Here is a 26,919-nt window from a genome sequence, read left to right as displayed (position 1 = left end):
GGCACTCTCCACTATATTATCATCTCCACCATCATCCCTATGTGTCTCTACCTTGCTTGTCCTTGTCTCTGACACATGCTCCCCACAAGCTATACCGCTGTGGTATGCACACTGTTCCAAAATGCTCACCTCTTTTGTAGAAGGAAAATATTCATATCCTCTCTTCCCCATCTAAGATCTTAGCAAGAGTGCTTAAATTCAACCTCCTAAGAAACTGCCATTTTTGTTGCTGATAATTTCCCTGAACAGATTTTCATACCAGTTTGTGTTGGAGTGCGTTAGCAATCGTCAACCATTGCCCTTTCATTTACAGATGTTGTAGAAGTTATGTCCATCTGTGGTGGATGTACACTGGGGGTTGTGATCAGCCCAGTAAGATTAGAATTAGGGGATCTTGATTTTAATCCCAAACCACCGCTTTTATTTCTGCATTCAGGGAGGGGAAGAGGAAATACAAGACATGATTTATAGAGATAGTTGATGTTGGCTTCCTGAAAGAACCACCCTAATGACCTGTTGAAAGCCCAAAGCTGCAGTTATTATTGTGATAAGGGAGAACACTACCTTGAAAGAGGAGAAAGGGAAAAGCTGTGATATTTATTATGTTTGGGGATTTGGGTTAAGACAGTTCTTTGAATGCAGGGACTTGGGCGGATTGTGTAAGGATCAAGATATAATTGTTCAGAATTAGTGAACACAACTATCAGTGAGAATGTTGGAGAATGAACAGTCATTTTATGCTATCTATGGAAAAGTTGATCAATTTGATGTTTATTAAATGGGGTTTTCAGGAAGTTATTTGCAACCTTTATCTTCCTGGCCAAGAATTTCCTGGAATAGTAAAATCAAGTTGATGAAGATTAATGGAACAATAAAGTCATATGGACAAAAAGCTGTGGTGTAGATAATTTTGGCCTCAGTGATAATTACACATTTCTTAGGCACCAACAGTCTGCCAGATCATTTATATACTTTTTTGCTGAAAGTTCAGTATGGGCAAGGATGATTTTGTAGATTATTCTGTTGCTAGTTCCCACACATTGTGTCTGGCACATGGTAAACACTCTCTAAATAATTGTGAAATGTTTTAATTTTGTTATAGCATTATGGTTTATAACACCATACAGTTGATATCATTCCATGACCCCGAAATTTTACCTCTGGGTATATAAACCAAAGAAACTCTCATACACTTCTGTAAGGGAACATGTAAAGGGTCTTCATCACAGCACTGTTGGTGGTAGCTGGGAATTGGAGACAATTTGGGTGCACATCTTTATTAGTCAGGGTTCTCCAGAGAAACAGAACCAGTTGGACATATATCAATATATATATAAGGAGTTAAGAAATTGACTCATGGGATTCTGGAGGCTGACCAGTCTCAGATCTGCAGAGTGGGATGGCAGGCTGGAGACCAGGGAAGAGCTGGCGCTGCAATTCAAGGTAGAAGAGGTCAGCCTCAGGGGCACAGGGCTAGGGGAAAATGACCAAACAGCCCAGAAAGGACCAAGGACAAAAGACCAGCATAAATAGGTTGCAGCACTTAGAAGTAATGAAGTAGATACGCTGATAATGACATGGATGAATCTGAAAGTACAATGCTGGGTAAAAATGATAAGAAACAGATCTAAAACTCAATTCCAATTAAAAAATTAAAAATGCATACACACAAAATGACAATGCACATTTGCAAGAATGTTTGGGAACAAAAGCATATACATGAAGTCTGTGGGGTGTGTACCTATGGTAGGGGAGAGGAATGTGGATTAAAGGGAATAAACAGAAAAATAAATAAAAGAGGGATTTTTCCTGGACCAGTGTTGATAATGAACCATGAATGAAGAAAGGGATTAATTAACTCAACGCTTTGCATCAAAGGTCCAACTTTTTTACAAAAAGAAAAAATCTAGTTGGTATTAGTTTCTCTGATATAAGAATGTGGCAGCTAAGGCCTGAGGATTTTGGTGAAACAGCCAGAGGTTGTGAAGGTGGTGGGAGGTCCCTCCAGGAAACGAGAGGCCAGGAACATCCTTGATGCAGACCCTTCTCTTAAGTTACACTGTCAGGACCCTACCTTCGTGAGACATTTAATCCCTGTAATACAGTGATTGACCTGTGTGAACTCATATCGCTGCCATACCTTTTTTGGGCTCCTGCCTGGCAACCAGCGAAGAATATTAATACTTCTCCAAATACTAAGGTCCCACTTTCAGAGTTTGAGAACTTACTTTAGAAAAGTACCACCATCGGCCTTATACCTATCATTAACCAAATCTTCTGTAAATGGCATCATTTTCGCGGCAAGGTAACTGTCAGGTTGGGCCTGGGCAGACACAGACCTCAGCTGTTATCTACAAAGTCGCTTTCAATCTCTTGCCCTTTTCCATCTGTCAACAGGCGTCTCACTTGGTTTATGTTAAGCTTAGAAAATGGGGTTTGGGTTTAGCCAGAAGGCATAGATGGCCTCAGCCACCTGGCTCTGGGACGGAAGGAGGTGGGGATGGTTTTAGCCACCCTGGGGCTCTGTGTAAGGGGGCCAACCAGCACTTGCCCCTCAAAGGATGCTTGTTGCAGGAGCCAGAGTGCTATCTGCCCACAAACAAAATCCTCTCCACTGGAGAGCTCCCCAGTCTGGGTTTTCAGGAAAGGGCAATCATGGGCATGGCCCCAGGAAGCTGTAGTGATCACATTAGCAGATTGTGAGAGGAAGACAGACAGCCTTTGGATTCTGCGAGTTATTAGAAGAACAAATACACACTTGTCTGGATCACTCACGTTGCCAGGTCAGAGAAACCTGCATCACTTCGGTGTAATTAATAACGATAACAGCGGAGACAGTAATTATAAAATCGACCACCATCATTTATTTTTTCATCTACTCTACAGGAGGCATGGTGCTCAGGGCTGACATCCATGGTCACATTTCATTCTCGTGACAATCGTTTTTTACTGACGGGGAGACCGAAGTCAAACAGGTTAAGTAGCCTCCTGAGCCCAGAATGGAGCCAGAAGAGGATTCAGTTCCCACAGGCTCCTCCATCTCTGCTCCTTCCTCACAGAGGTTCAGCTCCAACCCCAGTAGTCTAGTCTGTCCTGGGGTAGGCTGGGGTGGGCTAGGGCTGGAAGCCCAGAGAAGGTTAAAGCTTCCCATGTGGGGCTAAGGGAGACCTCCCAGAGGCTAGGATTGATGCTTGCCTTTAAGGCAGGGTCTGATTCTTGGGGTTGTTTTTCCTCTCCCCACCTAGAGAGTATTCCTTTTTACCTTCGGAAAGGACCACTCTGATAGGAAGGGAGTTCATCCAATGGCACAATCAGGATATAGAACCTGCCAGACTGGGCTGATGCATGGCTCCCTCGTGGTGTCTTGAGAACCTGGGGTCCTGGGATCCTCTGGCTGGGCTGGAAGGCTCAGCCTGGTCCCGGCCACTGGGAAAATGGGTGGAAGGCAGGGGAGGGTGGGCCTGGCCCAGGGCTTCAGGTTTGCTCTGAGCAAGCCAAGGTCCCTGGCACCAAAGTGAGGGCTCCTGGGCTGTTCCTGGGCTGTCAAAGTGAGCTAGTGTTCATTTCCCTTCCTCTGGTCCTCTTCATGGATCACATGACTGAAGTCACATGCTCCCTTCCTTGGCAACCAGTGCCCGAAAGGGGATAAAAGCCCACTTTGCCCAATTCGTTTTCAGGACTTTGTTCTCGCTGCCTCCTTTTTGGTTTTCTTTTTTTTAATGATGTTTTGTCTAGTAACAAATAATACTAAAACTAAAGAATTAAATAATTAATAATAATGATAATAAAATAATTGGTGACAGGCACTGTTCTAATTGTTTTACACTGACGACCTCATTTGATCCTCTGCATAACCTTGTAAATTCTTCTGCCCAATTGGCAGATGAAGAAACTGAAGCTTGGAAGGGTTAGGAAACTAGTTCAAGGTCACACAGCTAGAATATTGAGGAGCAAGGAACAGAACTCTATTCTGTTTTCCTTCAAAGCCCAGGATACTTTCTGCTTGAGCACATTGACTATAAAATGGGGCTGGTTATAATAGTAGCCCTGCTTGCTTTGCAAGCCTGCGGTGAGGATCAAATGAGACAGTAATTGGGAAAGCACTTCGAAAATTGCAAAGCACTGTGTAAATATATGGTATTATTCTAATGTATCACTGGCCTACAAAAACACTGCTCCAACATTTCATTTAGGAGAAGACACACCAGACCATTATTCAATAAGATAACACCACATGTGATCCTTTTATCATTCTAAGAATGTTTACGAAGTCTACAAAACCAAAGCCATTAAGAAGGTTTTGTTTTCTGGGTAGACTCAGTAAACTTGGAGCAAACTCAAGACATCTTTAAATAGCCAGGAAGTTAAACTGAAGAGACTGCATTAAGTGTCAGAGAATTGAATGCCCTTTCAGACTCTGGGAGTTTAAGATATATGCTATTGATAAATTAGAGTATTCCTAGGAACTGCTTTCAAGGGGTTAGATGAGAATTCCTTTGGGACTAAAGGGAGCTATGATAATTGTACAAAATAATAGCAAAAGTAGTTACAACACGTGGAGTAGCGGGACATCCAACCAGACTCCCTAGTTAACTTGATATATAACCTGGGCAAATTCATCTGTGCCTTAGTGTTCTTACTGGTAAAACGGGAATAAAAGTAGTACCTACCTTTTAACATTATTGCGATGATTAAATAGTAATTGAAACAGTGCCTGGCACGTAATAGGCACTCAGTAAATGTTGCCTCATGCCATTATTGTGATTTCTTAAGCTCACAAAATATTTATGAACAGCACAAGAAGAGAATGTTAAAGATACTAAGTTCAGCTGACTGATGATTAAGAGCCTCCAGTGTGCCAGGCATTATGCTCTATAATTTATATGCATTATCTCTTTGATTGCTATAACAACCACCAGAAAGAAATTTTACCACCCTCCCCCATCTTACAGATATGGAAACTAAGGTCCAGGGGATACTGTGTGATAGTCTGAATTGCTCTCTAAAATTTCTCTATTCTTTGCTACTTCCCAGACTACCAAAGCCTGGTCGCTGGTAGCAAGTCCTCTGCTTGATATTGATGATATTGGTTGATACTGAGACTGGGGAGAAAGACTGTCCAGTGTCCTAACCTCTCTGCCCACACTGCTGAGAAATGGGCAACAAGGGGAAGGAAGACCCCTCTAGAAGTGATGGCTAAGAAAGTTGAAGTTGGCCTTTCCACACCTTTCAGGGTTCTGGAGCTATGATTACATTCCCCAGTTAGGACTGTTCTTGAAGCTTCTTCGAACAAGGTTTTAAGGTTTTAGAAATATTCAGTAAGGCAGGCATATGGGGCTGGTACCTTGTAGTCCCTCAGGATTTCCAAATGGGTTGGTTTAGGATATTATCACATCAGATCACAGCTCTAAAACTTCCTTTAGCTCCCCATTGTTGAAAGGGCAAATGTCCTGATTCTTTAATAAAAATGGTAGAGTGGAGTAAGTTAGGCCTTCAAGGTCCAACAGACCCAAGTCTGAATCCAGGCTCTAGCTAGAGACATCAACCAGCTGCATGATTTTGAGCTGAGATTAATTTCTCAGAGCCACAGTTTCCTCATCTTCCTTGCCAGGTTATTGTAAAGATCAAATAAGAAACAAAGGGATACTAAGTACCCCACCCCTTGTGGCTTACTGTAGGTGATTACTAAATAATAGTTCCCGCTCTGTCTTTTAGCAAGGGACACGTAAGCCTTTCTAAACAGACCTCAGTCTATGAATTAATATACTCTCTCTCTATGTGCCCTATAGTTCATGAAGACGAAGTTGAAACATGTCGTTTTCAAATCTGTCACATAAATGAGTTCATTTATGTGGAACTGCCTAGCTTAATGCCTGGGCAAGGTGTGGGTTCTAAATAAGGTGGAATGAATGAGGGTGGCCGAATAGGAGGAAGTAGGGGTATTGGGAATGTTTTCTTTCAAGGGGTCCCCAGACTGAACCTCAAACTCAGGGAAGTCTCTAAGGGGGAGAGGGGAATGGGGGGAAGGGAAAATGGTCAATGAAAGACAGAGCTTTGGGACCTGTATACTGCTGCCCACTCCCCCATCCACCACAGTATTTGCCCCCCTCTCTCTCCGCGAAGCCAGACCACAGCCCATCACATTTAAAGTTTGCTATTTGTCCATCCTGGAAAGGGTGCTGCATGGCACAGGATTAAAGTCAGTGCATAGTGATTGCTTTGTGCAGAGAATTGTCCCCGGCTAAATCTGCATTCATGACTAGTCCTGTAAATGTCATTAGGGTGTTCAAGTTAGCTGCTCCTGTTGACTTCATGTTGACTTTCTTTGTATCAGACGTAAGCTCCTGAAAGAGTTTCTGTGCAGAGGGCCATTTAAGGCCATGCAGTTGGTTTGGGATTGCCTGGGAATACAGCCTCTCCTGGAATTGCATTTAGGACCCTAACTTAAAGTGTATTTTCATGCTGATGTTTCCCTTGGTCCATTTCCATGTGTCGAGTATCTGGAAATGGACAGATTACACGATATGAAGTCTCTTTGGTTTCTATAGGAGCACATTTTATGTCTGGCATTGTCAGCTCATTAGCTGTTCTACCTAAGTGAATTTTCCAACTAATCAAAGCATTCCCCATTGAATGCCAAATGCTTTGCTGTTTAGCGGAAATCTTCCTTAAGGGATTGCCCATACACCTCTGTCTTCGTAAAAAGGGATACCTTTTCACAATAATGCACGGTCACCATTGTGAGCTATTGGACGGTGCTGCCGTATAGTACAGACCCAGGGTCTGTTGGAGTTTAGACTGATTGCCCCAAGCTGTCCTTGGGTCCCCTCTCTTTCTCCTCAGAGTGCTTTCTAGTTTATCTGCCTCCATCTCCTTTCCTGCTGTCCATTCGTTGTGTCTAGTCAACTCTGGACTGGGAAATCTGATAACTAAGCTTGTGAAAAGTGTGTATAAACCGCTTCTGAGGGGAGACCTTTAGAGCTTTCTAAGGAGGAAGAGCTTCAGTGCGTAAATCTAGGTTGGCTCTTGAAAACAGAAAGAGTCCTTACTTGGACCATATTTTGTCAGATGGTTGTTTACCCGGTCTGCCAAACTTGAATCACAGGGACCCGATCCAGATATTGCCTGAGGGCTTCCCTGGTGGCGCAGTGGTTGAGAGTCCGCCTGCCGATGCAGGGGACACGGCTTAGTGCCCCGGTCCGGGAAGATCCCACATGCCGCGGAGCGGCTGGGCCCGTGAGCCATGGCCGCTGAGCCTGCGCGTCCGGAGCCTGTGCTCCGCAACGGGAGAGGCCACAACAGTGAGAGGCCCGCGTAGCGCAAAAAAAAAACAAAAACAAAGCAAACAAAAAAATGTTGCCTGAGACTTCCACGTTACTACCAGCTAAAGTAATTCCTTTAAGTGGGATTTATAAGAACTTCAAAAAGATTCATTCAGTCATTTCTTGTTTACTGCCGGGCACTGAGTTAAGCATTGGCTATCTAGAAAAACACAGTCCTTGCCTTTGGGTTGCTGAGAGTCTAGATGGGGAGAAAGCATAGCAATAGATAAGCTTGGAGAACAGTGTAAAGGGGTGTATGACTACGTTCTGTATAGCTTAGAGGAGGGAATGGCTTGGAAGGATGAAAGACAAGAGACAATTTGCTCCCTCTCTACCTCCCTCCTTTATTTATGTCTTTCTTTATCTCCCTCACTCTTACATTCAATAAACATTTACTTAGCACCAACTCTATTCCTTGCACTGAGATTACAGTAGTAAATAAGAAAGATATAATCCCTGTCCTGATTTGAATATCGAAGAATGAATTAGAGGAGGGCAGAGGGATGGAAATGAGCATCCCAGTAAGGAGAATCAGGGCATGAAAGGGTGAAGTGTCTTTGGAATGGTGAGCTATGGTTTAGCATGGCTGGAATAATGGCAGACTAGATTATAAAGGACTTTGCATGCTCTGCTGAGGGCTTTAGACTTCATCTCATGTGAAATAGATGCCCAGTGAAGGTTCTAACCAGGGGGTTCTTAGAAAAGTATGGCCATATGGTGTGGGGATTATGGCATGGAAGATGGACAGTAGCAGAGGAGAACCAAACCCACACCATCTAATAAATTATATATACTTTTGAACTTCACCTTTAGGCCTTAAATTCCAGGTTTTCTGCCTCAATTACCTAGAATCCATCAATGGCTTTTCTGTTGTCCCTGCCTTGGCTTTTTTTACCCCTTGAATGCTGTTACACAGACCCAAGTAATCAGAACATGTCAGAGGTCCGAGAGCCTGCCTGCCTCTGGAAATGAGCTAATAGATGAGTCCACCATGGGTTTGCTGTGGAATGATTTCAGCGGAATTTATTATATAAATAAATGTTATTCTGGTTTTTAACGTACATCATGAGGACTAAATGAGACAATGAGTGTGAAACTCTCATGTCTGACCCATAAACGGTAACTAAACAACAGTTGTTTTTAACCATGCTTATTTCACTTTTCACGCTGGCTGCCTGTTTAACACACTTTCAGCTTTTCCCCACTATTCTATTAGCTCTTCAGCCGTGGGGACTGGGAATGTTAATCTTTGTGTCATACTGACTTTTAATTTATATTTAACCTGTCATACCCTGATTCAGTAATGCAGAGACATACGCCTGCTTTCAGAGAGCAGCAGAAATTCAGTTTTAATTTATCATGGCATTTAAACTGGAAGAAAACCTGAGGGTAGTATTCCTGGAGGTTTTAATGAGAACAACATTCTCTTTGCATTATCAATGTTCCTCAGACCCCACTTGGCTGGAGCCACTACCTCTGGCTTCAGTTAGCTCTTTACATTCCTCTATTTTTATATAAATTGTGCTATATTAGCATATATTTCACACTGTGGCCTAGTGTTTCCCAGATCCTTTAAGCCAGGCTATTTGTACAGTACTCAACGGCAACGGAAGTAAAATTGAAAACTAAGTGCACACTATAGTCCTGCTACATCGCCCACTCTGTCATGCTGAAATGGATCCCTTGTTCTAAGAAGACTTGCAGTGAAATACAGTCTATTTACATTAAGGAGACCCTTGTATATTTAAGGCGTAATTGTTTCAGGGCCTTCATTAATTCTTGAACTGCAAGACCTAGGTTTTCTTTTCTTGTATCTTTTCTATAACAATGGAAGTCAGGGGTTTCCAAAAAAATAACAAACTGGTCCTCATTAAAATGGAGCTGGAAATGGTTTGCTGGTAATATGCTTTACGAAAATGAGAGAATCTGATTGTAAACCAACTCTAGGACCCAGCTGTCTCAGGGTCCAGGCTGGGAAGCTCCAGGATAAAAAGTAGTCTGTCTTTTGGGGGAAAAATAAAACAGGTTTTTACTTCTGTCATTGATGAAGTGCTTATCTTGTCAGAGAATTTTAGAGTTGGAAGGAATCTCAGAGTTCTCTTAACCCAGCCCCTTCCTGGAATAATAATCCCTTCCTCAGCATCTCTGACATATGGACATCTTGTCTCCACTTGAACACTTCTAGCCATGAACATCTCACTCCTTTTAAAAAATATTGTGGTTAAATATACATAACACAAAATTAGCCATTTTAACCATCCTTATGTGTACAGTTCAGTGGCGTTAAATTCACTTGTTTGGTGACCATCACCACCCTTCAGCTGCAGAACTTTTTCATCTTTCCACGCTGAAACTCTGTACCCATTAAACAAGAATGCTCCATCCCTTCCACCCCTCAGCCTGTGGCAACCACCATTCTACTTTCTGTCTCCATGAATTTGACTGCTCTAGGTACTTCATGTAATTGGAATCATACAGTATTTGTCCTTTGTGGTCTGGCTTGTTTTACTTAGCATAATGACTTCAGAGTTCACCCATGTTGTAGTATGTGTCAGAATTTCCTTCCTTTTTTTTTTTTTTTTTTTTTGCGGTACGCGGGCCTCTCACTGTTGTGGCCTCTCCCGTTGCGGACCATAGGCTCTGGAGGCGCAGGCTCAGCAGCCATGGCTCACAGGCCCAGCCTTTCCGTGGCGTGTGGGATCTTCCCGGACCGGGACACAAACCCGTGTCCCCTGCATCGGCAGGTGAACCACTGCGCCACCAGGGAAGCCCTCCTTCCTTTTTAAGGTTTAATAATATTCCATTGTATATATGTACCACATCTTATTTATCCATTCATCTGAAGATGGGCACTCGGGTTGCATCCACCTTTTAGCTATTGTGAATAATGCTGCCATGAACATGTGTGTACAAATACATGTTTCAGTTCTTTTCTTTTTTCTTTTTTTTATTGTGGTAAAATACACATAACATAAAATTAATCATTAAGTGTACAATTCAGTGACATTAAGTACATTCATAATGTTGTGCAACCATTACCACAATCTATTTCCAGAATATATGTTTAAGTTCTTGCTTTCAATTCTTTTGGGTATATACCCAGAAATAGAATTTCTGGATCATATGGTAATTCTATGTTTAATTTTTTGAGGAACTGCCATACCATTTTCCACAACAACTGGACCATTTTACATTCCCACTAACAATGCACAAGGGTTCCAATTTCTCTACATTCTCACCAACACTTGTTATTTTCTGATTTTTTAACTCCTTTTTAAACAATATAATATAATTGTAATAGCTTGGACTCTGGCTTTGAAACCTGCCTCAGCCACATACTTGTGTGAGTTTGGACAAATTATTTAATCTCTCTTATTTTTTTATTCTGTCCATTTTTTTGTGAAATATGAATAGTAAGGGAGATGATAATAATAACCTTATAAAATTATGAGGAGAAAATGAGACAATTCATTTAAAACTTTTTTCAGTGTCTGAAAATAGTAGACTATCAGTGAATGTTTGCTTTTGGATTTTTGGTGGAAGTTGATTAGTTCATTCTATTTGGGGCCACTCTGATTGTTAGATTATCTTCTTTATTTTCAGTTAAAACCTGCTTTGGTGTAACTTCTGTGACTTTTATAATGGTTGCCTTCAATCCATTGGTCCTGATTCTGCTCTTTATAGCCTTACAGAATAGATCATATCTTCCTTATGTATCCCTTCTCTGATATTTGAAAACAGCCATCAGTCATTCACTAGTCTGCTTTGGCCAAGCATTCTGGGTTTCTTCTACTGTTTCTTAAGTGATGTGGTTTCTAGATCTCTCATCATGTGTCTCAACCAATTCTGGACCACAGTTTATCTGGTAGAATAGAGTGACTAGAAATTTCATCACCCCCCATTCTTTTGAGTTTACTCCCTAACAGTGATGTCCATATGGAAGAATGGGTCTGTGGATACTGGAATCAGTTCAATAGATTAAGCTACCCCTCATTCCTTCCCAGCATTTCTTCTTCATTGCTTAGAATGCCTGAGGTCTGTAGCACTTACTTTTTTTTTTTTTTATAATGTATTTATTTATTTATTTATGGCTGTGTTGGGTCTTCGTTTCTGTGCATGGGCTTTCTCTAGTTGTGGCAAGCGGGGGCCACTCTTCATTGCGGTGTGCAGGCCTCTCACTATCACGGCCTCTGTTGTTGCAGAGCACAGGCTCCAGACGCGCAGGCTCAGTAATTGTGGCTCATGGGCCCAGTTGCTCCGCAGCATGTGGGATCTTCCCAGACCAGGGCTCGAACCCGTGTCCCCTGCATTGGCAGGCAGACTCTCAACCACTGCGCCACCAGGGAAGCCCTGTAGCACTTACTTTTATTCAGTTTAGGATCAGTCTTGCATCGTTTCACATATTCCCCATTTGTTTTTCCTCTCCTGGCTGTCAGCTCCTTAAGAGGGAGCAGGTAGTCCCTGCTTCCATATACCTTCTTCATGGTCACACCAGCACCCAGAGGGTACTCGGGCTGTACTTTTGAAATAAAATTTAATTGTACTCTTAGATATGGAGCTGTGTCTTCTGACACAGTCACAGGATCCATTGAGGGCATGGACTGAAGTATAGGCCTTTTCATTATTAAGCTGAAAACCCAAAGACTTGCTCAGGAAGAGAAGTCTGGGGTGGGAGGATATTTTGGCTGAAACTCCAAGAAGCACTTTGAACTTGGGTCTTCAAATATGAAAACCTAGAGAAGGCTTGCTTACCCCACCCCACCATGTTCTGTAATGCACTGACTCTCTAATGCCCAGCTAAATTCTCAGTTTCCAAATTTGCCCTTGGGAGGATGAATGGAGTGCCTTGGAAATACTGGTGCTGTTTTTGAAAGTTCCCAAGGAGTCGGATATATCCTGCGTATTTCTGATTTACAGGCCTAACTCATCTAAATATCTTTTCATTATGAGCTCTTTGCCATACAAGAAGACTTTTCAGTTTTATTTCGAACCTTTATACACTTACAGACAAAATTCTAAACCCCTTTTCAAGAGAAGGGAAATTGTATTTTTACAGAGGATAAAACAGTTGAATGGCATTCTCTCTCAGAAACTCAGCTGTGTGTTTGAAAACCTAATTCCTGATGTATCATCCTCCCAAGCACATGTCATATGTTTATATTTTAAAAAGGTAAAAGCCAGAGTCTCTTCCTTTCTATAAAAACAAAAACAGTGAAGGGGAAGGGAGAACGACTCACTTTCTTGGCATTTTAATAGAGTACCCAGAATATTCCCAACATAAGTCACTATTCTAGTTGAAAGGCATGTTAAAACTATGTGTAAACTAAAAACCCTGGCTTTGGTATAGGACTAGTAGATTCACTTACAATGGACGTACATGAGCTTTATGGTATAGGTTTTATAAATTCTACTTTAACCACTCAAAACATTAAAAAAATATTTATCTATAGTTATGGCTATTTTTCAAATATTTGGGGTTGCCAGATTGCTGACATGCAGCTAAATAAGGTCTTATTTTGCAAAGTCACATCCATGTGGTCACTTCTTAGTTAACCTGTTTGCCATATATGCATTTGGAATGATGTCATCCATCCCTGGTGGTGAGCATCCCAACACAGGCATTCCACACCTGGCAGTGTATCTGCCAATCACCAGTGAACAGCAGGGAGAAACAGCTCTTCTTCACCCTTTTGGTCACCATTCTTTCCCACATCTAATTTGGGTTGTGTATCCGGTGCAGCAGATTTTACTTTCGTTGCTTTGTTTGTGATTTAGTTGCTATATCCATTGAAATCTGCTACCTGAAGATGTTGGCAGACATCACGAATTAATGCTTTTGAGTTTCTTTAAGGTAAAGAAAGGAAGACTTAGAAGTATCTTTGCACATAAAAGGAACACCCTGTTGGTAGCTGTTAACATCTAAGCATATTAAGGAAGTCGGTCCACCATCATCAACACGGTTGTCATGAAACGTGATGACCCTTCTCTCCTCTGGATCACTTGTCTCGCTTGACTAACTCTACCTCTCACAGTTCCCATTCCAGTGTGGAGAACATGGTATGACAATAGGAAAGGAGAATGTAAAAGATGATGGCTGCTCAGTGTGATCCAATTTCCCTGACGTTGTCTTTTAACATTGTAACTTTTATATATATCGCATATATCCACAAATATAAAAGCACAAGCATTTTTTTCTTTTTATACAAAAGATATTTTTCTATATACACAATCATTACCTTCCTTTTTAAATATAACTTAAGGATATATTTTGGTGATTTCTTTCCAAATCAGTACATACAGAGCTTCTTTATTCTTTTCAACAGGTGCATTGTGTTCCATTGCAAATTTTGGATAGGCCATAATTTATTTTGCCAGTAACCCTGTAGCTGGACAAGTAGGTTGTTTCCAATCTTTTTCTGTTATAAACAATACTACATTGAGAATCTTGTGTAAGTAGCATTTCATACATGTTTGAGGACATCTGTAAGATAAATTCCTAAAAGTGGAATTGCTATTGACAGGGTATTTGTATTTAAACTTTTCATAGATGTTGCCAAGTTGTACCAGTTTACGTTCATACCTATCAATATAAGGGTCCCTGTTTCTTCATATCCTTCTTAATATAGAGAGATATCAAGCTCTTTTTAAATTCCTAATCTGATTGGAGGGAAATGACATCACATTGACATTTTAATTTGCATTTTTAATATTATCAGTGAGCTTAGTATGGTTTCATGTGTTTAAGAACCACGTTTCCTTATTTATAAGTTGTCTAGGGCTTCCCTGGTGGCGCAGTGGTTGCGAGTCCGTCTGCCGATGCAGGGGACACGGCTTCGTGCCCCGGTCCGGGAAGATCCCACATGCCGCGGAGCGGCTGGGCCCGTGAGCCATGGCCGCTGAGCCTGCGCGTCCGGAGCCTGTGCTCCGCAGCGGGAGGGGCCACAACAGTGAGAGGCCCGCGTACCGCAAAAAAAAAAAAAAAAAAAAAAAAATTGTCTATTTATTCCCTTTGCCCACTTATCTATTGCATTCTTGCTTTTCTTCCTTGCTTATTTGTAGGAGGTTTTGCTTACTATATTATGGCAGTTAGCCTTTGCCTTTTGAGTTGCAATAATTTTTTCTTCCCAGTTTCTGCTTTTTTTCCTTGTAGAATTTTTAATGCAATCAAATGTATCGTCTTTTTATGGCTTTTAGATTTTGTGTCCAACTTCGAAAAACCTTTTTTACTCAAGATTGCTAAATAAAATAATCCTGTGTGCTGAGGCTACACTTGCTTGATGGGGACCTTGAGGCAGCAGGTGAGGAAAAACAAGGGCAGCAGGAAGGGCTTATGGGGAAGGCCTACAGAAGTGGGAGGCCTTCTGTTGGCTGACGGCACAGCCATGGAACCTCAACTGTGACCTCAAGGGGGAGGCAGTGAAACAGGACCTGTCAGCTTACTTCCTTCTCTCAAGCTGCTCCACCAGCTGCAACAAATTCTCCCAAATACCTTGGTCATCCCTGACTGAAAATGGATGCCCACATTCCATACAGGGGAAGTATACACCTTTTCTGAGTAAAGCAGCTGTTAAGAACGTTCTCTTATCAGCCGGAGATCAAGGAGCCCATCGTGGTAGGTGACACACATGAGCGAACAGGCCACCCCATCTATCATGTGCACAGTAGCACTGGTCGTTCCTGTTCATTGCTGGTGATTAGAAAGGCCTCCTGAAATGCTGCTGCTTGTCGGCTCTGGGAGAAGGAAGAACCCTCCCTTTTCACCTAAGAGAGGCTCTTTGGCAAATCCAAAGCATGCTCTTGCATTGTTGTGAAAAGTTCCCATGCCTGCAGCCACAAATACCCAGGCTGTTTAAAGGCTGCAGGTAGAACTACATTTCAGATGCAGATGTTGACACCTGGGAACCAACTCAAACAGTTTCCATCAGATTTGAAAACCGAAACAGACATGGCAGATTGATGGTGGAAGAGAATAGTCACAAAATTAACTACGTGCAAAATTATTTTCTTTCTGTTAAGAGGATGAAGAAAAAGTATATTGCAAGAGGGAATGACCAAATCACCAAGTTTGAGTAGCAATCGCTATAAGTTGAGTCTGTGTTTATGGATGCATGAATATCATTCCTTCCAGATCATTGTGTAAAAGGATCCTGTACTTTTGCATCTCTTTAATCTGATCAGATGAGCTGCGCACACGCACACGGGACCCTGTCTGACAGAGGTAGCTCACTCTGGTGGGGGGTTCTCCATCCTGCTTCACAGTAAGGAAAGGAAGCTCCTCCCCCATTTGTCTCTTGCCTTTAGTTTCTCAAACTTATTTCTGAATGCCCAAGAATATTTCAGATTTGGTCAGTTTATTTAGTGGAAAGACTGTGGGCTTTGGAAATGGAAAGACTGGATTCAAATCCTGGCTTTTTCATTCTATGGCATTAGGCTAGTTCCTAACCTCATTGAGCCTTAGTGTTCTCATCTGTAAATGGGTATCTGTTACCCACAAATAATGCACATAACACACCACCCCAAAATATGGTGACCAGAAACAATAAACATTTATTTAACTCGTGAGTCAGTGTGTTGGCTGTGTGGTTCTTTGGTCTGGACCAGGCCAAGCTGGTCTCAGCACATTCTGTTAGCCAAAGCAAGTCACAAAGGCCAGACCAGATTCAAGTTGGGGAAGTAGACTGTATCTCTTCATGGGAAAAGCTGCAAAAAGTTGTGGGTACGGGGAGGAATGAATTGTGGCATTTTGCAATCTACCCCACTACCTTATACAAATAAATGTGGTAAAACATGGGGAGTGTGCAGCTATTATATCACCTGTACATTCAGAAAACATTTGTTGAGTGCCTACTACGTGTACAATTCAACAGCTGCTGCTGTGCGTAATGTAGAGATAAATAAGTCAGACCTCATCTCCAGCCTTGAGAAGTGTGCGATTTTAATCAAGGACACTGAAGCAATTGTAGGTCACCTTACAATTGTAAAGTGTTGTAAGAGAGGAATTGATAAAACACTATGGGATCTCAGAAGAGGGAGAGATTAAACTAAGAGGCTCTGGGAAGGGATTCTGGCCCCAGCTTATGCTCTGCTTAATGTTTCCCTCTATTTAATTTTAATTATTGATCTCCCAGGCTATCAATAATGACATGGTGCAGGAAACCCAGTCCAGACGGGCAAAGCATTTTAAACTGGAGCAATTTGAGGCAAATTAAGTATTTGAAAATTGCCAGCCATCTGGATCCTACACGCGTAGGCTAATATGGCTGGAGCAAAACCATCTTACTATCTTGCAGGATAATAGTAATCCTCCTAAATTTACCTCTCTGATTAAGATAATTTCCACTAACCCAGGCATCCCTCAATCTCATTAACTTAAACACTTGGTTTCCAGGGACAGGCAGAAAATACAAATTATACTTTCAATAGATTTTTTTCTGAAAATAGTTTAAAAAAATGTTTGCTCCACAGTCTTTGGAACTTTGAAATGATTGAATTAACAGTGTGCTAGAGGGGCTTAGAAAAAAAACAAACCTTAATACTGGAAAAGAGATTTCACCAGCGGTGTAACAGAGAGCCTGTGTGGAGCCAGGTTTGGGTGAGGGAAGACGGTGCTTATGTTCTCCTGCCACTTCATGACATGCCAGGGGACTTTAGGCAAGTCCTCTGGCTGAATCTGGGTTTCTTCAATTCCAACCAGGGTATGATTATCTCAGGCCTTGATCCTTCACATGTGGAGTCATGAGCTAATGTCTGTTCTGTGTACAGGCTTTCTTGAAAGGAAAAGTGCTACCTAAATACAAGGTACTTGTATTACTGTGAGGTGCTTGGAATCTTAATAGCTTTTTCAACTGCATCCAAAGTGGCCTCCTCTTTGTAAATGCTTTAAGTGGCTGAGACTCAAAGCTGAAAAGGGTTTTGTTTCTTCCTCCTTGTAGGGAGTCCTGCCTAAAGTAGGAGGACTACATATTTTTAGAGTGTCCCCAATTTGCCCATTGGGTGGAGAGCTCCACAAACATAAAATTCCCAGCCACTGAGATCCTATGTAATGGAGATACTGGTGGAGACAAAACTGCCCTGCTCTTTACAGGATGATAATTTTCCTCCTAAGAGTCTAATTGACTAAATTGTTGGTCAACCAATTAAGAGGACCTTCTAGTTAAACATAAATACTTCGCTTTGAAAGATGTTCAAGTGGTATCAATTTTGCCCTTGCTTAGTATTCACTGGGCTGTCTCAATATTGAGATTGCTGGCTGCTTTGGGATTTTATGACAAAAACAAGAGTTAAGTTTTAGTCTGCCAACTCCCTCTCCCCTAGATTCTTAAATTACATTAAACTTCTCAGTTCATTTAAACCTTTTTGTGTTGTTTGGGTTTTTTGGCAGGCATATCATTATATAAGTTTCCTTAAACTAGTGGGTTTGTAGAGAACCAGTACTAGGCTAGTTATATAAGACCCACCTCGGGAGATTTGGTAGTTTAGAGATAGGGGCTCCAAGGATCTGTATTTGTCTAACATACTCCCCAGCTGGGTTTGGGAATCACTGCATTAAATACCCCTGAAGTTGTATCTATAGTAAGTAAAAAAGTCTTTACCAATTAGTTATAGCTGCTACTTTGCTGGGCACTGTACTCATCTTCAAATATTTTTCTAGTAATCCTCATTGCAGTCCTGCAAGCTCATTACTATTGTTCCCATTTTATGAATGAGGAACTGAGGTTTAGAGGTATGAAGTAATTTGTCCGAGGTCATAAGCTAGTATGTGACAGACCCAGGGTTTGAACATGTCTGATTCTAAATTCAGTTTGACCCTTTCATCCCTCTGCTATGCTGTTTCTCATCTGGCGTGTTCCAGGATCGTGTAGGAACCAGGTAGGACACAAAGGAAGCATAAGACATGATCCTTTCCCTCAAGAAGTTTACTATGCAAGCAGAGTGAAAGGAAGAACCCTTACTCACTGATGGCCAAAGACTATGTGGACCATAGCATTGAGTGCAAACTGTAAAGTAGAAAATTAGAATAATTCTAGTCTTTCTGTCTTTTCAGTAGAAAACAGAATATCACTGAGTTAGCAGATTTATTATATTTTCCTATTGAATTGCAGTTGTTTTGCTGTGATTTAAACATAGCTTGAAGTAGGAAACAGAGGTATCCTATTTGAGGTTCGAACATGAGAAAAATTTTATTGATGTCAGTATTACACTATTTCAAGGAGATGAAATTTGTGCATCAAATATTTTGTTTGATATATTCCGTTTTTTCACTGATCTGGCTAGAGCAGAAGTCATTCAGCTTATGTGTAGTATCGTGTTGAATGGACAGTTATTTTCTCTCATTCCAGAGCCAAGTGTAAATTAGAAAGGTAAAAGGAACTTAGAAACTCTTAGACAGGTTACACTAACCCTCCATTCCCAGCAGATATATATGTTGCTAAGGAGACAAAGGCACAAAAGATCCAGTCCTGGTCGAAGAATCAATTTAGGAAGTATACAGGGCTGGAGCTAAATCACTCAAGCTGGGAGAGACATTCCCCGTTTCTAGTAGAAGACTCATTTTAGTAGCCAAGCTATGCACGTAAGGGCAGTTACGTGATTACGGCGAGCGAAGACATACCCACTGTAGAGGTCTCAGTCTTTGTTCACTTTTTGCATAAATAAATTCTGTTCTATTCAAAGAAAAAAATTAGATTATGCGGGCTCCTCGTGTCTATCTAAGCATGTGGCTCTCCATAAACCACATGAATTTCATCACCAAAATCTTTGGCCAGGACAGGATCTTCCAAGACCGTGCTGAGTCTCTTTACTTCCCCACCTCCCCAGCCTCCACCCCATCACAGCATTTATCATACTGTACTTTAATTCTTTATTTACTTCTCTGTGTCCCTACCACACAGTGAGCTCCATGAAGTAAGGAATGGTCTTTTGTTCACTAGTATATCCCAGCACCTAGCTAGCACTTAGCTAGTCTGGAACAGAGTAAGTACTTCATAAATATTTGTTGAATGAATGGATGGATGGATGGATGGATGGATGAATTAATGAACAAACAAGTGAATATGATCACATTAAAATCCAGGTGAAAGTAAGGAGTTTTTAAAGAAATCCTTTTTGGCCATCTAGTTTTCCAAACTGTATACTAATACACTATGGCTTTAGGAAGCACCCAGCACACCTTAACTTCCTTCCCACTGTATATAGGACTTAACCAAGGCTTCATTTGTTTTGCAAGACTCAAGAATAAACTCTCAGCTGTCATTGAACTGCAGCGAGGAAAGCATCTTTTTTGGATCTCGTGTTTCTTTTGAGAGGCAGGTGACTTTGAATTGACCAGGGGCAATTACAGGGTAATAGACCTTTATTGCAAAATGGATTATAGAATATGAAAGTGTGCGTGGGCCATACAAAGGGGGAAACTAAATGGCAAACCCCAGAACACAAAGATAAACGATGCAGCAGGATGAGTAAGAAGGAAAAATTGCCAGGAGGCACTTTTGAGGGGAAAATCATATAAGAAAGATCAGTCAAGTGGAAACCAGAAGAAAAGAGGGAAGTTTGTTGATGTCATTGGAAATCTGAAGTGTCTGCAACACCCGAAAGGAAATGAAATAAAACCCGTGTAGAGAGATAAGACCAATTTCTGGGCTAAGCATTTTTCAGCAGGCTTTCTCCTTTCTTTACTCTGTCTTTGCCCACTTATTCTGAAGCCAGAAATAAACTAGTTGTTTTGTTGCACTAAGCGTCCATGGATGAATGAGGGAGCTAACTTTGGGTCCATTCATTTGAACTTCTCCTTGGGGAAGATCAAGGTTAGAGTCATCTGGAAATTTCTCTTAGGACTTTGCACTGACCCTAAGAAGATCATTCCTCCCCAGGAATTAGCTGAGGTGTTTCCTTTTCTCTTTAAGGGGGGGGGGGGGGCGGAACCAAAAAAACTAGAAGTCCCTGGATTTTGAAATTACTATTAGTTTCCCTCTTGGAAAAAGCTGCTCCTGTATAGTTGAGTATGACCATTATTGATTTATGTGCACTTCCCTTAGTGTACCATAGTATTTCTAATACACAGGCCTCCTCTCAGATTGGAGCAGTCTTTCCCACTCTCTGATCCTTTAGGTTTCCCCTCTCCAAACTGGATGTTGTACTCTTCCTCGGTGCTGCCTTGGAACCTTCTGTTTACTTCTGTTGTACCTCTTATCACAGATTTATGTTTAGAGTCAAGGCTTATTTAACATATTTTCTAACTTGTTTGATTATTGTTGCTTCCTTGCGTTATTGCCCCTTCCTTCTAGATCCAGCTTCCCTCTTACTGAAATAAAGAATTTATTTAGCACAAAAGGCTATGAGTTGGGCTTCCCTGGTGGCGTAGTGGTTGAGAGTCCGCCTGCCGATGCAGGGGACGCGAGTTCGTGCCCTGCTCCGGGAAGATCCCACATGCCGCGCAGCGGCTGGGCCCGTGAGCCATGGCAGCTGGGCCTGCGCGTCTGGAGCCTGTGCTCCACAATGGGAGAGGGCACAACAGGGAGAGGCCTGCGTACCGCAAAAAAAAAAAAAAAAAAAAAAAGGCTATGAGTGCATTTAAAACAGTTTTATTTTTAATACACAGAAAATGGAAACAACCAAATGTCTGAGGTGAATGGTTTCAGTGTGATAGTACCTCTATACTATGCAATACTACTCAGCAGTAAAAAAGAACACGCCATTGATACACACAACAAATTGGGTGGATCTCAAGGGCATTGTATGAGTTCATTTATATCACATTCTTGAAACAACAAAATTATAGAGATGGAGAGCAGATTAGTGGTTGCCAGGGGTTAGGAACGGTTTGGAGAAGAGGGATGGGTGTGACCCTAAAGGGGTGGTATGAGGGATATCTTTGTGGTGATGACATAGTTCTTCATCTAGATTGCAGTGATGGTTATACGAATCTACACCTGTAATGAAATGACAGAGAACTGTACACATACATTATAACAATGTTGAATTCCAGGTTTGAATACCGTAATTACATAAGCTTAATTGGAGAGAAACTGGGGGAAGGGCGCATGCGACGTCTCTGGTCTTTACATACCCTTTTGATTTTTTGTGGGGACGTTTCCCCCCACCCTACCCATGTCCTGGGTGGACTCAAGGGTTCTAGCAGCTTCTCCGGACTTTGGGGGAAGTATTTCCAGCCCCTTCCCACAGATGGGGGAGCTCTCCCAGGCTCTCATAAAGGCTTTAGGCGAGAACCCAGATCTCCCTCTGGCCACATGTTGGTTTTCCAGTGAGCGTTGCTATTTCAGCCCCCAGCCTGGAGGACCTGTATTTACAGGTATCTTCCGCATCAGCTTCTACTTACTGTTCTCTTCCTTTCTGACACCTGAGAATGTCCTTTTCTTTCAGTCTCAGCTCTGCATTATATTCTTTTCTTGTGGTATTTTATTCAATACTCTTGGTGTTTGTAGCCTGATGGGGGCGAGATGGGAGGAATGACTTGTGGGAAGGGGAGACCATTTCTGTCCATTTCTGTAGTTGCCCTGGGACACTGTTTATAATTGTGTTCCTGCACTCCTCTCCCACTAGACTGTAAGTTCTCAAAAAATGTTAGCGATCAGGTCAAGCTTCTTCATCCCAGTTTTTATGCATAGAAAGTGCTAATATACACGTGTATTGAATGAATGAATGGGTAAATGAGTGAGTGAATCTCCAGAGTTCCATGGTAAGGAGCCCAACTATGGTGGCTTTTAAGTAAGATAGTTTTCAAGAATATTTCTATTCATTTTAAAGAAGATATGTGTCATTAGGTGCTTTGTGTAACATAATTCCTTTAAATACAAGAACTGTGTATGATCCGTAATATTAATTCAACAGATTTAAAGAAGGAAATAATATTTCCAAAGGAAAAAAGACATTTAAGTGTGTTTCAAGAAGTATTTCCTCTCCTCCCTTTGTGTCTCTCACCATCTTTTGGGGGTTTTAGAATTAGGGAACCAAGCATTGATGGGAGAGGAGTGTGGCCTCTGGTACTGGTTCTCGAGCGATGTTTTGCTGAACTTAGGGTTCACTGGGGTCCTCTGGGGCTGAAGGGGGCTTAAGCTGGAGAGCAGTGGGTACGTCTTTTGGCATTGCCTCTCTCCCACTCCCATTTTGGCACAATTGGAGACACTGGCTCTGCTGTCAGACCTCCTGGGTTTGACCATAATTCCCATCCCCCCCCAACAAGCTGAGTAGGCAAGTGCCTTAATATCTCTGCCTCAGGCTGTCCAATCTTAGAATGGAGTTAATAATGGTACCTACCTTATGGAATTGTTGAGAAGATCTCTGAGTGTTATCCTCTCAGACATTGGGAAAACCTGGACAGATTTTGTTTTTTGTTTTTGTTTTTTTTGCAATTCTCTCTCTATAAAAATATGAATAATACCACAAATTTTGGTATATTTTAAATTTCTCTTCAACAAATTAGTGGCTTTGTCACATGAACAGTAATGGTGCTACTTACGAAGTCATTATAGGTTTTATAAAAAGATATCATTTCATAGTGCGGTGTAGGTGGTGTGATTGGGTATTTGAACAGTTTAAGGTTGCAGGACTGTGCTGTCTTCTTTCTTGGTGATTGTACTGAAAACTTATTTTGAAGATTACATCAGACATCCAAATCTGAGGTCACTGCGGATTAGGTCGTTGTAGACACTGAGCATAGTAATTCTCCACCCCTGATTTTCCCACAGCGGGTAAGGGAGGCTCTCACTTCCCTCTCCTCAGTAAATAAACTGAGTCCCAGAGTGGAGGGGCCCCCTCATTCAGGACCCTAGATGTGGGGTGATTGTGAACCCAGGGCCAGAGCAATGCCCAGGCTGACTAACCCCTGGCGCTGTTGGGGAATGTGGCCTGCCTGCCCTTCTAAGGAGAGCAGGCTCTGACTTTCCCAAACAGGTGCTTTTGGTGAAGGTGTCGTACCTGGCTATGGGCTTCTCCTCCACCGAGGCGCTGGGGAGAGGAAGGAACCAAGTCTGAGATCCTTGTGTCTAAAGTAACGCTGCCTACCAGAGAACTTGAAGCCATTGCACCCTCGCCTCCTTCCCACCCTCTTTCCCCAGATGATCACGAGCAGAGACCTTCTTTTACCACAGAAGAAAGTGTGCCCCTTTTGTGTGACTCACGCCAGCTGTTTAGATATTCCCTGTGCGTCTCTCTGAACTCAGCTTCTAAGGAGACATATCATCTCTTACGGGCACAGACAGAGGAAGATTAAGGGCAATGAGAAGGCAGCATGCATTTATTTCTTTTCTTTTAAATTTATTTTATTGAAGCATGCATTTACTTCTAAGCCACCTCTAAGGCCTGGCTCTGTCTTAGGACTGTGATTTTGGCCAAGTCACTTGACTGCTGTGGGCCTCACTTTCTTCATCTGTCAGATGAGGAGACTGTACCAGATAAGAGGCTTAAAATTTTTTTGTTTAAAGCGTCGGCGCATTTTCCCACGACACCTGAATATGTAACACAGAGAAATGTAGAGTTGTTCCTGTTGAAGGAGGAGCTATAGCCTGGGCCCCTTGTCCTCTGTACCCCCAGATCCTCCAAGGTCCCCTATAAGGACACCTCCAGAAGTCCTTAGGTTTGAGTCATGAGCTACTTGAACTTGTAAGAAATTAAAATACTGCATATAACACCACATGACACTTCTACTTTATATCTAAGGAGAGAAGGATCCACATATGATTGCCACATTAAGACATGCACCCCTTTTTAAAAAGTTATAAATTTGTTAACTCTGTGGGGAAAACGCCCCACAGTGGTTATTAAAGTTTGACTCACAAGCAGCAAAAAAACCCCACTAACAAACAACATAGTTTGCTAAATAAGTCCTGGGCCTCTACGGCCCACTCAGATATAACACTGCAGGACTCAGTGTCACTGGTCATGAAGGGCATTGGGGCAGCCACTTGTCCCTCACCCTTGGCCTTTGTGACCACTGGGCTGGCCACCAGTCTCGTGAGAATGCTGGTTTGTGCCTGTGTAACCTCAGCTTGTTACTGGATGAGAATACGGGATGTGGCATGGCCGGGGGCTTCTTGGAAGAGCCTCTGCATCCTGTGAACATGGGGTTGTTCCCTGCCAACTGCTGAGACAAACCAGTGATCCTCGTGGAGAGCACAGGCTTTTATCAATGAGGAGGATTCAAGGCTTATTATTTTTTCCCCTCCCTCCAAGTGACACTCCCACTGTTCAGGCTTAAATACCAAAACCTTATGTTTGCAGAATCAGTGCCAAAAAGTCACTCATCAGTGAAACTGCAAAGATAATAGCTCCTATTGATCAACTTGGGAGAAGAATGTCTTGCCCTCCTGCGGAGGTCAGGAAAGATAAGAGCTGGAGTTTTCTCAAACATGCTGGATTTGCTTAAATTGGATAAAACCACATAAAAACACTGATGTTCTAAGAGAACTGGTGACCGATTCAGGAAAACCTCACAAAATGAAAAGATTGGCTTGGATTAGTAAGGCATGCAAAACAGGGTCTTTCTAAAAGCACAGCAAATGCGTCATTTCAAACCTAGACAGTGACATAGCTGCTAACTGGAGTATGTCCACACGGCATATGCCCGTTTGCCTTGCTAGACAGAAGGGGAGGCATGAAAGATCTTGAGTATCCACTCTATGCTGGGCACCCTTTTGGTGCGGGACCCTTTTGGTCCATAATGTGATTTAGTCCTTACCACATTCCTGTGAGATGGCTTTTATTGTCCCCATTTTACAGATGAGAAAATAGTGGTCAAAGGATGTTAAGTAACTTGGTCCTGATCACAAAATTAGTAAGTGGCAGAAATTAGTATCTTAATGTAGGTGTGTATTTCCATTAAATATTCTACTGTCTCCCAGTTGGCACATACAAATTTGCCATTACCACAATAAATTTTACACACAGAGAGGCTGCTAGTCTGGTATTAAATATCTCATCCTTTTGCCACGGTGAAGAAAATAAGAGAGGAGCTGAATCCATTAGTGGAGATCCTGCAGGGTCAAGACTAGCGGTCGCATCTCTCTAAAGCTGCTGCTGACCCTGGAATCGAGGGCTCTCAAATTGAGATGTGCTCAATTCTTCTTGCTTAAAATTCAGCCTGCTTTTCGGGAGGTGAGGGGGGAACCTTATTAAACATCATTTTTGTGAGGGGCTACATTAAACTACTAACATTAAACTTTTCACATTAAATAATCAGCCTTTCTTTCAAAAACATGTGGCCTCAGAAGACAATATTTTTCAGGGAGATTATTCATATTTTAAGATATTTTATCTATTTTATCTGTTTTTATTATCATTTTATCTGAAAAGCTGAACATGTGGTTATCTCGAGGAATAGATCTGGAGTCTGAGAACAAAATTCCTCAGAAGCATCACAATCACTTAATGAGCTTGTGAATTGAAATTATCTTTGCTGTAGCCTAAGAACCCAGTGGTAATTAGTGTCCAGGGACACATGGGGAACAATTTCAACTGTTAGCAGTGCCAAGAATCCATTCATTTGTCATCAGTCTCAAATTATATTCAATCAGCAATTCAAATTCAGGCTAGAAAAACCAAGTGACATGTAGCTAACTTTCTATAAAATTAACACTGTAAAGTGAAACCTATGTTTCTGGCAATTTAGCTGTGAGCAGCAGTAAGATGAAGCTATGAAAATATTGAATGTAAATGCTGTCAAAATCTGTCTTAATCCCACCACTTCCCCACTCTTTGCTTCCTTGCCTGAATTGCTGCCGTGGCTGCCATGCTTCTATTCCCAAGCTCCCCGAAGTTCTGAGTGTTGGAGTGCTTGATGAGCCTTTTTATAAGGGGAACCACAGCAATCCAAAATACTGCCGACAAGGGGCCTTTATTCAAAGAGCCAAAGTGGGTGGCAGCAGGATGGGGGTCAGCGTGGAGCTGCAGTTGGAATCACACATGGAAGGCTCCAAAACGTAGACAATTAGCACTTCCTGGTGAAATCACCTGCATGAAATACCCATTCCGAGGCCAAGTGGTTGATGACAGAAGCACTGTCTTCCACTGTGGTTTTGCGCTAAGCATTTTTCTTACCTGGGCAGATTTTCCTTTTTGGCTTCATAGTTTGGAATTCTCTGTGCTGTAAGGTCCCTGCCATACTGCCCATCTGACTTCAGTCCCCCTTAAAAGAATCTATGCTGTTGTCGGCTCAGGATGGAGCAGGTGACTGGGGCTGTTTGGGGTGGGAAGGGTACGTGTGGCTTGTGTACTTTCTTTCCCACCTGCTTTCTTTTCCCACCTAAACAGGGGAAGCGACAAACCAAGGAGGCCTGCACAGACCAAACAACCTTTTGTCTCTGCTGTACGTGGCAGGTTGATTGGAGACCCAGTAGACAAGCTAAAAGTGGCCTCTGCAGGGTCTCAGTGGGTAAACATCCTGTCCTCGGCAAAGCTCACTGCTGACGGGTTGTGGCTTCTATGGCCACGTGGCAGACGGTCCCCATCAGTAAATAAGGAAATGTAGAGAGTGTGCTTATCTAGGTGAAAAGGTGAAGCCAGAGAGAGGTAAGGTGAAAAACAAGTCAGGTTTCACAGACTTGAGGACTGGGCAGCATGGGCTGCCAGGAGGTATGTGCCTGGT

At 42.2% G+C, this 26,919-nt stretch overlaps 1 protein-coding gene across 3 annotated transcripts in view; it reads left to right on the top strand.

Moving 5' to 3' along the window:
- The window catches only part of ROR1 (receptor tyrosine kinase like orphan receptor 1), a 409,060-nt gene that overhangs the window by 210,397 nt on the left and 171,744 nt on the right, over positions 1-26,919 (top strand). The window lies entirely within an intron of this gene.

This window comes from Tursiops truncatus, chromosome 1 (assembly GCF_011762595.2).
Source record: "Tursiops truncatus isolate mTurTru1 chromosome 1, mTurTru1.mat.Y, whole genome shotgun sequence".
NCBI classification, from domain to species: domain Eukaryota; kingdom Metazoa; phylum Chordata; class Mammalia; order Artiodactyla; family Delphinidae; genus Tursiops; species Tursiops truncatus.
Note: the sequence above shows the minus strand (reverse complement) of the source record. Positions and strands in the feature narration are given on the sequence as shown.